General features: G+C 38.6%; 1 protein-coding gene across 2 annotated transcripts in view; it reads right to left on the bottom strand.

Annotated features, from left to right (window-relative positions):
- TOX (thymocyte selection associated high mobility group box) overlaps positions 1–19,709 on the bottom strand; it is a 277,463-nt gene that overhangs the window by 84,732 nt on the left and 173,022 nt on the right. The window lies entirely within an intron of this gene.

Genomic DNA, 19,709 nt, shown 5'->3' with positions numbered 1-19,709 from the left:
TAAAATCAATCCCAATTCTTCATCCCAGTGCCTGAGATGTACATTAGGAAGATCAGGTTTCCGAGTAGCAGCCGTGTTAGTCTGTATTCGCAAAAAGAAAAGGAGGACTTGTGGCACCTTAGAGACTAACCAATTTATTTGAGCATAAGCTTTTGTGAGCTTCAGTGCGTGCTGGGAGGAAGGAATCCTTTCCTAAAGCCTCAGAATAGCAGCAGAGTTGCTCCCTGCCACAACAAACCTCCAGGCTGTAGCAACCTCCTTTCCCACAGCATCTTTGCCTGCCTGCCTGGAGGTTGTGGATGTTGGTAGGTTAGTTCACGTAGTTGCAGATTCACTGGTCTTGCTTTCCCCTCAAGTGTTTGCTTGCACTGGGAAATGTACCCTGTGCACTGGGACTCTGAAGATCCTTAAGTTACTTCCTAGAATCCTGCCCCTTCCCCCGAACAGCAGAACCAAATGAGTTCCATTGCTTCAAAGTCTAATTCTGCCCGGAAAGGAGGTTGGGCATGGGCATGGGCTGAATCTTCATCGGGAGAAATAACCAGGTGTCAGAAGAAGAACTGAAAAAAAGGTTTTCAAGGTGAGATTCAATTTTTTTTGTATTCACAGAAAATAAACGGTTGTCTATTGGTCATCTAAAGTAAATTCAAAGCATTACAGGGTGCTAAAACACACACAATCACCAAACAACTTTTTTGCCTAGATCCAAATTTGTATTAATCAGAAGCAACACTCTACTGGAGAGTTATTTACAATTTCTACACTTACTAAATAACTACCGATTCTGACCATCTTTCAAGTGTTATCTGATGGAGCTAATGTGACTGGTACCAGCCAATGAGTCTGTGACTAAAAGCATTCTTACTGCTGTGGAAGAAAATGCGACTTTTACTGGCAATGGTTTTAGTAATAGGCTTCATGTTACTGTTTCTTTGACAAACCCACATACCAACTTTTTTATTTTAAAACGTCCAACAGAAAGAAAACATACAAAACTGATCAGAATATGCATGAAGATGAATTCATGTGCATCTGCCTTGAGAATAGCTTTCTAGAGTCACCCATGATGTCTCTTAGCATATAGACTCTCATGAAGAAACCAACAAAACCAGTAAGAGTATTTCTATTGGCTTTAGTGGGTTTTGGATCAGGCCCATACTTTTCGGGGGTGTGGAGCTGGTGCTCAGGGTGTGGGCAGCGCGTGAGCCCTGTGCCCCCGCCCCCACCCTCACCACCTAGGAGCCTGAGCCTGCTGGCCACTTCTGGGCACCATGCAGTGTCAGGATAGGTAGGGACTAGCCTGCCTTAGCCCTGCAGCACAACCGACCAGACTTTTAATGGCCGGGGCAGTCGGCGGTGCTGCCCGGAGGTGCCAGGATCCCTTTTCGACCAGTATTCTGATCGAAATCTGGACATCTGGCAACCCTAGTCCTTATACATCAAAGCTTGTAGCAAAAAAGCCCCTGTACACCATTTTCTATGAGAAACAAAAAAGAGTGACATATCTTATTTTTCAAGAGTCAGTGCAATCAAATTATAGTGCCCATCAAGAAAAAGTGCATGTTTACCAACAGATCATATGGAAATATCAAATGTATCTGATTTTAAGTGAAGGGAGTGGTACATTTATAATCACTGTGGTAAATTTACTTTAATGGTGAACCCAATATGTGTAATAGGTACCATATATTATAAATCTCCGTGGCTCTTAATGGGGCATGTTTAGTCTTATGGGATACAATTCTGATAACACTGTCACTAGGAGTAACACCAATGTAAAATCAATTCAAATGACACCAAAATCAGTCCCTTGATTTCTACAATAAGCAAGACAGAATTATTTAATTTACACAGACCAGCACATAACATGTGCTATGCAACTGAGCTTCCTGAAAACAGCAGCGTCTTCAAATGGATAAGCTGCATGACCTATTCTAGATTGTGTCGCAGACGTGCTGCCTAAATTGCCCTCTCCATATGATAATACTGTATGTTGCTCCTGACTGATCTAAGAGAAATATTTCATATGCTGCACAGCTTCAGGTTGTTTTCACAACAGTCTTGAAATGGCAGCTCTGGCTAACTAACTTGTGAACACTTGCCAAGTTTGATCTCACTCCGCACAACACACAAGTATAGCCTTGTTGAACTACATGTTGATCAAGGAGCTGAGGTATGCTTTTGCTCCCAAGGCCTTGGATATCTTTTCACTTTTCAGTACCTTGAAGTTGGTTACGTTATCTTGCTACTTCATATGCATGATGGATTTGAGCTGATGTAAGTTTTAATGAAACACGGCTCTGGAGCAGTAAAAGAGTCATGATCAAAAACCGTGTGAATTTTGTGTGTCATCTGATATCAAGATAAACTTGTCTCCAATTTAAACCTCCATACAGTTTTTAAACAGGTTATTTAAAAGTAAAGTTTTCTTTCAAATACAATACTCAGTATATTTCAGGAATGGAAAGGCTGTGTTAGAGGGAGAGGGAAAAACCTGTGATTTAAATTGGAGTCTTGAATGTTCAGACATTCTGAAAATGTAGTCTCATGCTTTTCTCTGCAGGCTTTTCATGCTGGTCCCTAAACAAGGACTCCTTTTACTTGGAAGGTATGACTATTCCTGTCCTCCTTTAATTCCAAAGCTGCTTTTCTTTCCTCCTTAGAATATTATGTTCTTCACTTATTTCATGCCAACACATTACCCGCGCACCTCGGAAGCCAAAAATAAAACACAATTTTGGTTACCTCAGAGACTGAGAAGACAAAGTAATTGGTAGAAGTGGGCTGTGACAGTGCAATGCACCACTGTGAGGTTTTGGAAGTAATGTGCCTGAGTTAGGCACAATGCTTCCAGCAGCAGTGGGAGGAGAGTGAAAACCATTGTGTTTCCTGCTGCACTCTGAGAGGGTGCTGGATGTGCTTTCCAGGCTGCTATACAAAGAATGGACCCATACCTCTCCCTGACACATTTTCGGAGGCCATCAGTCTGACACAGAGTTTATTTTCAGAGAGCTCAAGGGACGTGGGCTAGACTCTACACATATGCACCAAGTCCTTTTGCCTCTTCTCCTCCTTATAAGCCCATATAGGGTTAGCCATAATCTAGCATTATACAACCAATTACAAACAACATCTTTCTAGTTAAAAATTTTAAAAAACCGCGCCCCCTCCCCCCAACTTACAAGTTCTCCTAATGCCAATATTTTGATCTGCATTTGCTTGCCAACCATCATCTCCTTCAGGGGACTTCAGACCGAAATGTTAGGCTTCAGCAACTTGTTTTTGTTCAACATTTATGTTGTTTTTAAATTGTAAACCTTACAAATGTTATTTTGTGAGCCTCAGAGGTAGCACAAAGGCTTTGAATTGTTTCCAGAGATAGCATTCATACACTGCATTACTACTTTCTGTATGAAAGATACAAGTTTACAAACAATTTTGAAAATAAACAAAAAGGATTTTGCATAATTAAATCTTGGATGTGAACCTGAAAACATTGTTCTGGTTACGTAGTACTGTGTAGTACTACTTTTTAAAATGCTCATTTCTTTTTAATCTTTGAAATTGTTAGGAGGATTCAAAAATAGTAATTATGAGAATAAGGCAACTAACTTAAAGCACCAAGAAAACATGATTGGCATGATAGATAATTGGTATATTTCTACTTAATTTACATAAATGTAAACAATAAATCTTTTCTTAAACAAAGATTGTGTGAATCTTCATTTATCTTTTATGACAAGAGAGCAAAGGTTTGCTACTTAATGAATGGAAAGAAACAACAAGGTCAGATTTAAAAGCCTCGCAGGTCAAATGTCTGACATCTCTGAACACTGGAAAAAATTTAACATGATAATTACTATTTTGGTCAAGTCAATGAGGTCTGTTTATGATTTTAAAAAGAAAGAAAAAGAAAGAAAATAGCATAACCGAGTAACATAAGAATGGGCAACTGCATAACAATATAGCCCATACAATATATATTTCCCCAGCAGGGCCTCTTTCATCAGGAAGAAGAGAGAAGAAGAAAACAATATGAATATCATTAAGGACCTCACCATGCATATTTAGTTCACCTGGGAAGCGCTTAGATAGCACAGTGATAAGTGCTATACTTTAAGATGGACAAATTGATAAATCATTAATTCAAAATGTTTGCAAACATTTCAATTACTAAATATCTCTGATTCAGGTGAACTTGAAAATAATTTTGAATCTCTGTGGACAACAGAAACACAGGCATTGACAAAGGGCTTGGAAAGCCAAATACTTTTATTTTACATATGCATTGATTTTTGCTCAAATGGAAGACCTCTGTTATTTAACAGGGTTATTCATAGATCCAAAGAGCTGATCGGGGTCATTAATAACAATAGTAAACTGATCATCATTCCTACAGGATTTGACAACGGCTTTTTTTCAAAGTGGATACTAATGTATTGATGCCTCTGAAGTTCATTACAGCAGTAATAAATCATTAGCCTCCACAAAATGATTTATAAGTTGGTTAAAATACATTAGAATGGACTGTCAAACCACTCCACTAAGATGATTTGGCTAGTACTAAAGAGGATTTTTTTTCAGGTCTTCGAACAAAATGGTGATGATTCAATGTAATCATTTTACAAAGACAAAAATAAAACAAATTCCTGTAATAATTTACTTTAATAGTAAGTTCCAATCTTTGTAAAAGGGTGAGCGAATTTTACATTGACTCTCCAGCTACATACCTTGTTGGCAGCAAACTCTTACCCTGTAAAGCCCCAGTGTTGACCTCTGATGATTATATGTGTGTTTGGTTTAACCAAAAGAAGAATACTGCATGCATAACTATGGTTACTCCCTAAGTGTGTCTGTGTAATAACAGTTTAATATAAAACATAAGTAGACTGTCAACCATCTAACACTAAGCCTTAAGATTAGCAATGATATCACAAGATGTATATGGGCCAAAATGTTGGTGCTTAAAATGTTCATGTTATGCAAATCTATTGCTATATTATTGCATACAGCAGTGATAATCACTGTTTAAGAAGCTTAACTACAACTCAGACCTACTAGTATTTAGTTGTAAGAACATATTTCAATTTCATATGCTGAGAGAATCTGTTTGCATTTTTAATTAATGCATATCTTTCTTACCATATGGGTTATTTAATAGTATTGGGCAAAACTCCCATTAAGATCAATGGGAGTACAATCAGGCCCATTGTATAGAGTGTTAATTATTATGATAGTACTCAAGAGTCCTGGTCAGGATCAGGGCCTCCTTGTGCTAAGAAGCTGTACAAAGACATCCAAACCCAGTCCCAGTCTAGAAGAACTTTAATGATCTAATTAACAAGAGGGTCATATTAATATAATTAATAATAGACTGGATACTACAATCTCTATTCAGATTCTGACTGGCCCTCCCATGGGAGCGCCATGTGGAAGAAGTGACTAAGGACCTCTGTCATATACAGCAAGGCAGAATTACAGCCGCTGTGCTCAGGGATCGCTCCCTCACTGCTACCAGGGGGATGCACAATGCCCAAAAGGGGCTTCAGGAGGGGCGGAAGTTAGAGAAAAGGTGAAGCCAGGGCTCTGCCATCCTCTCACTGTAGGTGCTGGCCAGTAAAACCAATGTGTGCTTGTGTGTGTGTGTGTGTGTGTATCTGTTAAGGGAATGTAGCAATGTGTGCGTTTCCCACTTGTATCAGAAAACCCTGGGAAGCTGTAGACTGTCACCTGGCTTTCCCTCTGGAACCGTGCAGCTCTGCACCATTCCACACACCCCTCCTCCAATACGGGGCTGTGCCTAAATGGCACAAACAAGCCCTAAGTGATTAGTCTTTACCCATAGGAGTAATCCTTACTTGAGCGAGTAACTCTTACATAAGGAGTCCTTCAAGATTAAGTACATTAAAGGCTTGTCTGTAATGCCTGGAATAAAATAAAATAACGTCTTCTGGAAATACATGATAAGAGTTACTCTGAACTGCACAGAAGACAACACAATAACTTGTTATCCTCTCAGTGTAATTGAATTAGAAGTATGTATTGTATAAAGCCACACAGAATTTAGGGCCAGATTTTCAAAAGGCCAAGTCTGCATGTTTACAAGCTTAATTTGTGCCTGCAGGCAGAAACTGGAGTACTTATGCCTCTACCTAACGAATCTGGGGGGCATATTAGAGGTACAAGTGCTCTGGAAATGAGGGTGTCTGCAAACAGGGGACTGGGCCCTTTAAAATACTTAGCCATTTGAAAAATCTGGTCCTTAGTATGTACTAATGTTATAAACTAAATTCTTTATATAGGTCTGAACAGGAAACCTCTAAAAAGGCTATTCTCCTTTCTGTATTTGCAAGAAACACCCAGTGAACAAGATTAAGGTTATGAGACTAGAGAGGGAAGAATGGACAGCAATGGCCACGTTTTGAGCAAATTTTCTTAAATGCAAATGTAAAACTCCAATTTGCATAAAATGAAGATTTCAGACATAAATGCAGGGTGTTCCTCCTACCAGCATAAGGTAGAATTAAGTCCCACTGAAAATTTGGCCCCAAGAAAATGTGCAGTGAAGATCAGAGAAGAGAATTTATTTAACCTTAATATATTGTAATGTGACTATTTTTAAGATGATAGCATTGACAGGCTTGTTAGGGAGTTTTGTCACATCCTGCACAGGGTGAATTATGCAGAATAAATAAACCAATACTTGAGTATCAACAGACAGATTAGTTGCCATCTTGGAAATCAAGCAAATACCACAGACCTCAGAAAAAACCCTCAAGTAGAACCAGAAATATTTTAAAAAGCTCAAAAATGACAAACCCCCGTACTAGAAATTCCAGCTGAAAATGTTCAACTGATTCCTGGTGGTTCCAGTTGTCAACTATGTGTTTGGAACAAAGAAACTGGTGTCCTGTACTACTGTGATTCTACCCATAGACTTAAATACTTAAAAGAATTCTTGATTGTCCTAGGACAAGGCAATTTATGAAATACTGCATAAACAAGAAACCAGTAGAAACTAATAGAGACCAGTGGCAGGATTCTAATGAAATTTCAGCTCAGAAAACAGGTGCCCGAAGAGGCACAGAACAGAACTAATGGCTCAGGAAGAGAGGACTAAATTGGCTTTAAGCCACCTTTGTGCCCTCCTGATACTGAGCTACTCCAGGGCCTGGAGTGGCCCCAGATGTAATTTAAACAGCCCTAAGGGGCTACGTTAAGGCAGCTTGTCCCTGGCTTGCCTATGGGCAGCAGCAGCACCCAGAATCTCCGCCGCAGTTTGTGCTGTGGCTACACTCCTGACATGCCCCTACCACCTCAAGCCCCACTCCTGCCACCTCCCATGCCAGCACTTGTGAAGGGGTTCTGGAACAACAGCCTATGGTAGTATTCCTCAATTCCGGCATGGAAGAATCCTCCCTCAGCCAGATCTGGGGCTTTTAGGATGCCTTTACACTGTTCCAGCCCTTTTACCGGGCATACAGGGGCCAGAGCAGAGGTGATTTGTAAAATCTTGGGGAAAATTCACTCTTATGCAGCAAAAGAAAATCAATAAGCAAACAGCCAACGTAGTCTTGTTCAACTACAAGTTGAGTAGAACAGTCTATGATAAAAACTGACAAATTACATTCCATCATCGAAAATAAACATTAAAGACTTGCTCCTCTTAATTAAGTCAATGGGAGTTTCCTATAGACTTCCATCAGCAGCAGAATCACGTCCTTAAATCCCCTGGTTACACCGAGGGAGAAGCAAAGAGGTACAGGTCTTTTTTCCTGGCTCATGAAGCACATGGCATGGAACCTCTTGTATAAACCAAAACAATACTCTATGTTGTTCTCTCATGGCACGTTTCTGAAAAAAGGGAGACTACTCCAAAGAGAACAACAGTACTGTAGAAACAAGAACAAAACAAAGACTAATGAAAACAAAACAAAACACCAAGTTATCAGGAAAAAAAAACGTAACTAAGGGAAACCATTTGTACAAGGGGATTTCATTAAAGCAATCGCCTCAGTATGCTGAAACCTGGAAACAGAGAAAACAATAAACAGATCTTAGACACTTCTCCAGCTCCCTTGCACAGCTCTAGTGGCCCTACTGCTACCAGAGAATGTTTTAAAGTCACATTCTCCAAAACCACAATAGCCACTGAAATATAATCCTGAAGGTCTGTCCCTTTATATTCTGCCTTTACAGTAACATTTTTCATTATGAAGGGATAGCAATTTTGCTAATCCAACAATTGTGCATAACACCATCTCCTCCAACTGGAATATGGACCTGCAGTGGGTAAGCAATAAAAGAGAGATCTCTGAATGTATGTTGGAGAAAATCTGGCAATGAATGAGGATAAGAAACTCTTAATTAAGATCTGGGAGGCACAGACTGACAGAAATATATAAGCTTCTTTTATCATATCTGTTTTTTATGTTTTTTTTATTTTAAGAGACAAAGATAAAAATATTTTTTTTCACAAAGCCACAATGAGCAAGAACACAGAGGCAACATAGCTTCTGACATCTAAGACAAAAGAACAAGTCAAAGGTGCAGAAAGTGCAGAGATTAGGTGTGTTCATTGTGCAACATGAAAGGTGTTACCAGATGGTAAAGTAGTAAACAGAAAACACAGCAGTGCATGCACATTACAGAGTAAGGCAGTACAGACAACATTTCCATACACTGTATTTTTAACTCTGTCACCTGACTGACCTCAATAATACTCTACAATTTTATGGCACCTTATACTGTTATTTATGCTTTATAACACTCCAGTAAGCTAGATAAATATCATTCCTATCATTTGAGATAGGGACACAGAGGCACAAATACTACTGCGATGAGGCACATATAAGACCTTAGACCAGGGGTCTAAAACACACGGCCCGTGGAGCTATTTGCTGCGGCCCGCCAAGCTCCCTGCATCCCCACCCCGCCAGTTATTTCCTGCGGCTGCAAAGCTCCCCTCCCCTGCCACCCCCCCAGCATGCCTTGTCTCCGCTCCTCTACCTATCTCCAGGCGCGTCCTGCCGCCAAACAGCTGTTTGGTGGCACTTAGCGGTTTCCAGGAGGGAGGGGGGAGGCGCAGTGAGTCGCGTGCTTGGGGAGGAGGCGGAGAAGAGGTGGGGTAGGGGTGGGGATTTGGGGAAGGGGTTGGAATAGGGGCAGGGAAGGGGCAGAGTTGGGGTGAGGACTTTGGGGAAGGGGTTGAAATGGGGGTGGGGAAGGGGTGGGAAGAGGCGGGGCAGGCGCGGGGCCTCATGGAAGGGGTGGACTGCTCGAGGGGCCAGGCGCAGCAGGGGGGCAATGTCAGTGATGCGGCCCTCAGGCCAATGTATTAGTCCTGGTAATTTGAGTTTGAGATCCCTGCCTTAGACAGATAGATGAAGACATTAAGTGATATGAAAAATAAGAGTTTGATCCAAACCCACTGAATTCAATGGAAGTCTTTCCATGGATTTTAATGGGGTTTGGTTCAGACTCTAAATCAATCAAGAGTGGAATAAAAACTAGGGTCTTTTTGGCTCAGTCTTCCCTAATCCAGTGCACTTGTCCTGTAGGTCACTTCACCACTGTGTGTCTTAGGCCCTGATCCTGCACTGAGAACTGCATGGGCTTCAAGAAGGTGCCATGAAGCACAGGGATCTCCCTGCGCTGTTCTCCAGTGCAAGACTGAAGCCTTAGTTTCTCCATCTCTTCTGTACTCAATCCACTAGGCCAGTGGTTGGCAACCTTCGACACATGGCCCATCAGGGTAATTCGCTGGTGGGTCTCAAGACATTTTGTTTACATTGACTGACCGCAGGCATGGCTCCCCCACAGCTCCTTGTGGCCGGAAATGGTGAGAGCAGCGGGGGTGGGGTGGGGGAGTGCACGTGCCTGCGGAGGGTCATCGTAAACAAAATGTCGCATGGCCCTCCAGCGAATTACCCTGATGGGCCGCGTGCCAAAGGTTACCAACCCCTGCACTAGGTCATGTGGCGACAGAGGAGAACACAGACAAACCCCCCATGACAGAATAAATCACTGTGTTCAAATCCTACATGCTATTGTATCACAATAATATCATGGCAAAATGCACATAGCATGGTTATATATGAAGCTATAAACATAAGTTGAAATCATGACTAAAAGTATGTTTTTGAGACAAGTCTGAGGAGTGGCCAAACCAGTACCTTAGAGATAAAGGCAAGTGTAAACAAGGTGTATCCAGGTGTAAATAAGGCTGATGGATCATTACTTGCTAAGTGGCAAGGAAAGAGGGGCAAGGGAAAAATCTACATCTTAGCAAAGAAACAACACAGACCCAGAATGCTTGTCGCCTTGCTCCCAGCTGGAAATGCTTCTCAAAGTGGGATCAGGACTATAAAAAGAAGGGATAGACACCCCAAGACACCCCTCTTTCTCCCTCTGCCCATCATATTCATTGTATTTGAAGAGACAGCGGAAGCTGCTGTTGGACTCTCGGGGAGGAGTCTTGACCTAAAGAGGTTTTTGTTTTTAAAACCTGACTTAATTCAAAGCAGGAGTAAGGCTTTTAATGCTTATTTTCGATGATGGAATGTAATTTGTTGATTTTTATCATAGACTATTCTATTCATCCTGTGGCTGAACAATACTACATTGGCTATTTGGTTATTGCTTTTCTTTAGCTGCATAAAAAGGAATTTCCCCCAAGATTTTACAAAGCTGGTCAGTAAGACTGCTGAAACCACATGGTGAGTGAACTTTGCTTTGAATTCAATATAGTTTGTTAAGTTAGGCACCAGTAAGCGCTTTATCTTTATTTTTCTTGTAACCATTTCGGACTTTTATGCCTCATTGCTTGTTCTAGGGTGACCAGATAGGAAGTATGAAAAATTGGGATGCAGTTGGGGGATAATAGGCATCTATATAAGACAGACCCCTGAATATCGGGACTGTCCTTATAAAATTGGGAAATCTTGTCACTCTAGCTTGTTCTTCCTTAAAATCTAGCTCTGTGTAGCTAATAAACTTGTTTTACTGTTTTATCTAATCCAGTGTGTCCAAATGGATAACTCCATTTGGGGATAACAAGTTGTGTGCATGTTATTCCCTTAAAGGAATAACAGACTCAATATATTTATACTGTCCAAGAGAGGGCTGGGCAATACAGGACATACTTTTCAGGGGGAAAATCTGGGTCTGGGGGTGTGTTGTGGTCACCCTGTGGTCACCAAGGCTGGTAAGAGCCAAGGTGGGGCTGGCTGGCTGCAGCACACACAGACATAGCTGGGAATGACTTACATGCTGGAGGCTGTGAGCAGAGGCTACAGGAGCAAGGCATTGTAAAGGGCACCCTAGGTTACAGGGAAGGGGTGACACAGCTACCCATTAGTTTGGATTGTACCCTGATATGTCACACCCCTCCCACATACAGAAAATGCACAAGTGTGAATTTTTAAATAAAAGTAGTTCTTTGGATTTTACATACTTAAAATCTTGAAATTTCAGGGGTAGGAAGCCATGCAAGGAAACAGTGCCCCACTATTTTATCAAGAGACACTTTTCACCAATTTTGCCTACCTCTAATTACCAAAACACAAGAAAAAAATTTCTCTGCTAGCATCCAAAGAGCCAAATCCTACTCTCAGCTGTGTGCATTTGACTCCAATTGACTTTCGTATATATCTGGAGACAGAATTCAATTCTCATTATTAGTAAATTTATAAATTCATATTTGTCTGTGTTCAACTATTCTCCTATTCTGCATGGGTGTGACCAGATGCATGCATGAAAATCCCCTGATTTGACCTCCAAAGCACCAGCTCTTTTTCAAAACTAGAAAGTTCCTTGAAACGTAAGGAAACATTAAGCTTATGCCATATACAGCTACTTTATTTCTGTTTTGGCAGATAGACTGTTCAAATCTTGACATGGGCAGGGTTTCATATCTATGCTTCTGGCCATTATGTTCAGTGTTTAACCCACACCTTTAACCATGTATGGATCTTTATTTACACATTTTTATCTACCATATGTCTCATTCTGGCTGCTCGATCCATCATAGGCAATTCTTTAAAGAACTTGGCATAGACTGAAAGTATACTTGAGAGTATCATAACAGAAAAAAATAATCTTTGGCTGAAATTGGAGGGGTTTAAGTAGCTTAACCAACATATGTCTGTACAAGAAATATAGTGTTGCATAAAAATCTCCATGTGTTTCTCATCTCCAATTCATGATTGTTATAATACATTCAATATTACCCAGCAACACTCCCTGCCTGGCCAACAGTAGTATATCACAACATGTTATGGTTACAGTTACAGCATTTCATGGCATGTCTCAGCGAACCGAAAGGACGATCACAAGATGGCTTTTTTGGTTGTGACATGCCCAACCAGCTGTAGTTTGCCTCAGTTGAAATACCAGAGTCAGATATGCCTTTCACTCTACTGACAGGTAGTCTACATGCCACAAAAGAGTGAAAATCCCTTACGTTATTCTCAGATTTCTAACATTTCGTTTTGTGAAACAAATCAACAAGGTGAAAAACATGTTTATTCATAACGTGTTCAACTATATTTAAATTACTCATTGGACAGAGATTATCATCCATAACTGTCACTTATGAAACAAAAAACCCTACATATGGATAAGTGTCCCCGCAGAGAGAGCCTCAAGTCCATATGATATCCCATTGCATGTGGGTTAACTGAAAGATGTACAAAAGCATATGTAAACAGGCATTTACTATTGACTATGCTTCTGGGGAGGCTTATTTATTTTAGCAACTGAAAGGAATAGAGGGGTCTCAGACAACATGCTCTGGATTTGACAGATTCACATCAGAGTAATGATACTGTTTTGTTAGTGTGTCTGGACAGGTTGTGTCCCATTTTCATTACATGCCTTAGACATGCCTCTGACTTAACCATTTTTTTTCCTGAAAACTGCTATAGTCCAAGCAGAGCAATGATTCTGTTGAAGAAGCTGCAGCCAAGTTCTCACTTACAGTCGTATTCTAATTCACTCTTTGTGGCTATGTATGTGTGGACATGATATAAAATAAGCCCTCATTGCTTTAATTCTGCTCCCTGCTTAATAGCATGGGGCTTTGTAACAGGAGGTGAATGCTTCATTCAGTGCTGCAAAGATGTGGACAGGACTGACTCCATGTTCTCCAGTTGACATCACTGTAAATTGCCACTAAAGGACTGCCATAAATTAATAAATCTAATTCCTTACTAATATAATCTAACCACAAATAAAGAATTTCCAATCTAGAACTATACCCTTTTTCTACATAGCATGAAGAGTGATTAGTTCTAGGTGGGTGTTTGCACATTCCTTTTTTTTTTTATTAGATCAGCCTAACAATAGAAAGATTGCACCATGGATGTTAACTAAGATTAATCACTTTTAAGATTAAAATAAATCACTATTAAAAGTTACTCAGTTGATTACTTTTTTATAAACACACCTTTTTCCTTTTAAGTCAACAGCTGCACCGATTCCTGTGGGGAAGATGTTGATTAATCACATTTAAACTTCCACCTACCTTCCATCCAGAAAGAATGAATATGTCACCTCAACTAGTCCTAACTACTGAATACTTACACATAAGGTGAGATACATTATCCTCCATTTTATAAAACGATTAAGAATTTCAAGTGTGGTAAACTTCAATTTTTTCATACAAAACCATATTCTATAAATTTCCAGATGAGATTGAACAGTGTAATAAAACACAGAAAGTAATATGCTATGTCATGGTTAATAAGCCAGTAGAACCTAATGAAGAAAAGAAACAAACATTTGTTCTACTACAGGTACAGAAACAATGAAACATAGTAAATGAACGTGAAAAAACTTCTTTGTGAAGTAGCATCACTAAATCCACGGGATTCAACTGAATAATCTCCTCATAACACCTGCATACTAATAACATAATAAATTATCTATTTAAATGGAACATTTGGTCTGTATTTAGTACAGTTTTGTCATGTTGACACCAGAAAGTTAATAAACAATAGAGTATTAAATTAGAATGGAGCAATAAAATACACAGTATGTGAATCATCTGAGGGGAAAATGTGTATTTTCACTCACCTTTTTGAATGATTAGAAACCTATTAGACAGTAAGATCACAGTAAACATGCACCTTCAGTACGTTCTAAATCTGTGCAATTGATGAGATTTAAGCTAATATCAGTGAGAGTTTAATTTGGATCTCCCAACAGCTATACAGGATTATTGTGAGTGTAATAGCTTTATGTTCAAGTGGGATTGTGCTGTATTAAATTCATTGTTAAACAAATCTGCCAAGCTCTCTCTGGAATTTCAATTTGCACCTTTGTAGAAGATGAGCAGTGTTTCACTGTTTTAATGTTTGATTATCAACATACGCCTTTAAAGAGGCAAGATGACACCACTTAATGATTGGGCTTTTTTAGTTTAGTTTTGTTTTTTATCTTTACTTATATAGAATTATATTTGACTCTAAATAGGTTACTGTGAGCTATCGTTATGCAGCTGTTAATACATTTTGTTCAAAGAAAAAAATGTTCCATGAAAGTTTTGTAGCGTTGTCAAGTTAACTAAACCTATTTGTCTCATATATGCATATCAGGTTGCTAATTTTTGTGATCATGTTAATTGCAAAAGCTCATTTCAACTTTTTTTTATTGTTAGTAGTAGACAAGTGTATCTGTATTACACTTTTTTTCTCAGATAATTGGCATTTAAATATGAGCATTATCTCATCCTCTTTTTTAGATTCACACTCTCACTCTAGTTCCAGTGAAGAATTTGATGGTCACTTCTGGGCAAAGACAGACTTTTCCACTCACCTGTCTAAGTGACTCTTCTTCTAACCTACTGCCATTCACAGCCTGATCTTGCAATCTGTACACACTCAAATATATTATTGGCTTCAGTAATGATTGCAAGATCAGACCCTGGACTTGCACTGAGGGTTGTAGATTCATTCCCAATCATATTCACAAACAAACATGATGTCATCAACAGATTATTATGATCTCTTCTGTATTCACTATATGGGAGCAAGATTATGGGTTTTACTGATGCAAGTATACCCATGGAAGTCAATTGGATTATTTGTATGAGTAAAGTGAGGAGAATTTAATCCTAAAAAACTATTAAAATAAATATATTTGTCATTTAGCCCATTAGGTCAGAAACAGACTACAAATTAATTTGAGTTAAATGACTAAAATCTGAAAAATAAAGCATAATAACTTCAGTGCTACATGCTTCAACATTTTTGTCCATTATCTCATGGTATGAGTTGTACAAAGTAACATTTAATTAACTACAGATAACAGAAATATTTACAAAATGTTACAATCTAAAAATGTATACTTAGCAGCATCTGACACCATCTATTTATACAGACTGAATACAGTTCTTAATTCAAAACGTCTGATAAATCAATATTGTATGCACCAGAATTTAGTAGCTGCCACTGAAAGAAAGCCTCGGAGAAGTAAGTGAAATATACATCTTTCTCCAGTGTTGGATGGAAGCTGTGATGAACATGTTTTGAGCATAAAGATAAACAGACGACAATGAGCATTAGATATAGATGTACAAGGACTTTTGACCTCCACTTGAGACTAAATTTACCACATTATATGGAAAGGGGGAATATAAATCAGTTTTTCTTGTGTTGAATCTACAAAACAAATCCATGTTTTTTTTCCTTTTTTCACCCACCCACATATTGGCTACCATGTCGTGCTTAAACTTTTTTCAAAGACAAAATTTAAATTTACATTAACTGCAATCTAATTTCACTCTTAATTAATAATCAGTAATGATGTACCTTATATAAGATTTTATTTCTGACTTCAAAAGGAGCTACCTAGGATTGTTTGGTGTCTATACTTTGAAGAAAATCTTTTTTATTACTTATTTTAGTACAACACATTAAAATCAAATATCTCCTGTAGCAAAACGATTCAAGTTCCTGCAACTCAAATAATTTTCTAATAAAAAATGCATGAGACAAATAAATGAACTTTATGTTCCACAAGAAAAGGCAGTTTCAACAGGCTAATGCTCAGAGAAAATTCATTTTATCAACCAGCCATTTCATTCTTTGGTGCTGTTACAAGCTCCTTCCAGTTGCTAGGCAACCATAATTCATAGTACCTTTTAATGGATACTCTGCTACTGCTGAGAACATTAAGGTGAAGAGAATAAATGCCTTGGGTGAATCTTGAAATCTTTCATTATGCATGTCATTCTATTTCTGTAATGCTATAATGCTGAAATGTTTCTGTGGCAGGAAACTGAGTTGTGGTAATTGCATATTCGACTCATATATGTTTTGTAAGCAGAGCAGCACGTACTTGTCTAAAATGAGTTATTTCAAACATGATTGAAATTGGACTTTTCTACTTCTAAAGGTAGTAAATAAATCTAAAGGGAAAAAAGAGAGAAAAATAGGTCTAGAGTAAAATGTCTTGAAATTTCCAGTAAGAATGACAAAATTCTATAGCAGAAATTGAAAGTAATCAAACAGACTTGAGCTTGATCATAGTGGTATATGAATGTATACACAATTTAAAATGCAAAAACACAACAGTGGATAAAATATACTCAAAATAATTGCTATTTCTGAAAGAAAACATGCCAGCTTCAAAGACAGATACAGGAAAGCTAGGTGAAGCACATCGATAGGTTTTATAAAAATACGTACATTTTTGACTAAATATGGATGGTTAGCATACTGTACATTTCTCACCTCATTGTTTAGGGCCCTTGCACACCTTGATAAGCACTTACTCATGTGAGCCAGTGGGATCACCAAAAGAAATAAGGATTTCATAATTAGGCTCTTATTTTGCAAACAAATAAGAAAGACAATAAGAAAGACAATAAGAGTTGAGATAAACTTCTCAGATACTACACTGATTTAGTGGCAGTATAAAACCCTGAGATGTGTTTGTCAGCCTGCACTTTATGATCCTGATTCTCCTCTCCACTGACAACCCTGCAAACCAGGTGTAGCTCTCTTGAAGTCAATGGAGTTATATAGGTGTGAGAGGAGAATCAGATGCTACGTTTTCATGATCCTTAGTAGTTTTTTATTGTTTCAAACAATGTATGCAGGTCTCTCTTATATTTCTTTTAGAATATCTATATTAACCTTGGAGAGTAACCTGTTAGATTAATCTGTATGTACCTTTTAACTTCAGATTTCTCTTTACCATGTCTAGGCATGTTTCTGTAAATGCTAAAGAACCAATAATTATCTAAGAACTTTCTTACTCAGCCATTTATAGCACTTCCTTGCCAGATGCCAATGACCTCAAATTGATCCTGAGGCACCACACATTTTACAAAAAAGCAATTTACTCTTTGACTGTTAGATCAGAAAAGAGCCTACATGGATAGTAATTCTACATTGTTCACTGGTGTCCACACTGAGACTGCTAAATTCATTTCACGTTGGACATTAATGTAATCCCCAGCCATATTACAAATATAAACTTGTTTTTCCTTCTGCTTAACTGTCCTATCTAGTCCTCTTCCCATATGCATTTTGAAATTATCTTTACTATCTGGTTGAAATTGAAAACTTTGGGCCAATTTATGCTTTTAGTTACAGTGGGGTAACAGAGAGAAGAATATGGTCCCCTGTTACTTTTCTGTGGTAAGTACTCTGCATCTATTTGTAGTGTACTCTTGTCTACATCACCATGTGTGCCATATTTCTAAATACTTTGAAAAAAATGGTGCTATATGACTACCGTTCACATTATGTGATGTCGAAAACCTTTTTCTCTGAACTATCTTTAAAAATATGTCTTTCTGCAGAAAAAAAAAGATCATATACATGAAGAGGAGGAACTTGGAGTTGCACAACTCCAAAGGGATGAAGACAACAGAACAATGGGAGTGGAGTGTGGAGATGGAAGAGAGAAACTTGAGGTAATGGTTGTACTTGGTTGATAATTAAGGTTAAAAGAAAGATGTTGCAGTTACATGAGAGGAAGGTGGAGCCAACAAACTTTTCTGAGGCTGCGGGATACTACAAAGCAGAAACAAATGCATTAAAAATATCAAACCAAACAATTCTTTTTTTTTTGCGGTATCCATAGGGCACCCACTCTCCATCAACACCAAGTATCACTGTTTTCTCTTCTTCCTTCCTCCCTTTCCGCCTTATTCTCCCCCTTCTTCTTGTTTGTGAAGGATATTACAAGATAACTCAGTGTCAAACAGCAAGAGTGTTGTATAACAATCATCTAGCAGTCATTTTTTTTCTAATTGGGAAGTGATAAGCCTCTCCCCTAAAAATCTTGCCTCCTTCCAAACTAACTACCTTTCTCCCAAAAATGTGCATGGGGAAAAAAAAAACCCAGAAGATATGGAGACAGAAGTTTTTTGATCATCATAGATATAATTTGCAATCCAATCATTTCCTATACAGCATTCCATTACTGTAGGCTACCTCTCTGTGAATGACTAGGTTATAAAATATAGTTTCTATATAATGGCTTGGACTGTTGCTTTATGTTGTCAAAAGAAGTCAACTTTCACCATATTCAGCACTATCCAAACCCTACTGTGATACCTGTAAGTAGCCCTAATTTTGAATGTTCTTAAAAGACAGAATGCTGAACAGTATTATTATAGAATCACAGAAATGTAGGGAATAAGTGACCTTGAGAATTTCATCTCATCCAACTAGCTGGTGCTGTGGCAGCACCACATAAACTTAGACCATCCCTGACAGGTGTTTGTCCAAACTATTTTTAAAAACCTCCAAAGATGGGGATTCTACAACCACTCTTGGAAACCTGTTCCACAGCTTAACTGCCCTTATCCTTAGAAAGTATTTCTCAATATCTAACCTAAATCTGCTGCAGATTAAGCCATTTGCTTCTTGCCCTACCTTCTGAGGCAAGAAGAACAGTTGATCACCATTCTTCTAATAGCCATTCACATATTTGAAGACTCTTATCAGGTCCCCCCTCAGTCTTCTATTCTCAAGATTAAACATGCTCAGTTTTCTAAACCTTTCCTCATAGCTCAGGTTTTCTAAACCTTTCATCATTTTTGTTGCTCTCCTCTGGACTCTTTCCAGTTTGTTCACATCTTTCCTAGAGTGTGGCACCAAGAATTGGACACAATACTCCAGCTGATGTTTCACCAGTGTTAAATAGAGTGGGGCAATTACTTCCCATGTCTTACATACAGCACACCTGTTAATACATCACAGAATTATATTGCCTTTTTTGCAGCTGTATCATATTGTTGACTTATATTCAGTTTGTGATCCACTATAACCCCCAGATCCTTTTCACAGCTGCTACTACTACCTAGACAGTTATTCCCCATTTTGTGGTTGTGCATTTGATTTTTCCATTCTAAGTGAAGTATTTGGCATTTCTCTTTATTGAATTTCCTTTTGTTGATTTCATACCAAGTCTTCAATTTGTCAAAGTCCTTTTGAATTCTAATCGTCTCTTCCAAAGTGCTTGCAACCCCTCTCATCTTGGCATCATCTGCAAATTTTATAAACATACTCTCCACTCCATTAACCAAGTCATTAATGAAAATATTAAACAGTACCAGACACAGGACCGCACTAAATACCCTCTACCAGTTCAAGAGAGAATCACTGATAGCTACACTTTCAGTAAGGTCTTTCAACCCATTTGGGAGTAATTTCATCTAGACCACATTTCCGTAGTTTGCTTATGAGACT

This window comes from Lepidochelys kempii, chromosome 2, assembly GCF_965140285.1.
Source record: "Lepidochelys kempii isolate rLepKem1 chromosome 2, rLepKem1.hap1, whole genome shotgun sequence".
NCBI lineage: Eukaryota > Metazoa > Chordata > Testudines > Cheloniidae > Lepidochelys > Lepidochelys kempii.
The sequence above is the reverse complement of the archived record's forward strand: the minus strand, read 5'-3'. Positions and strand labels throughout refer to the sequence as shown.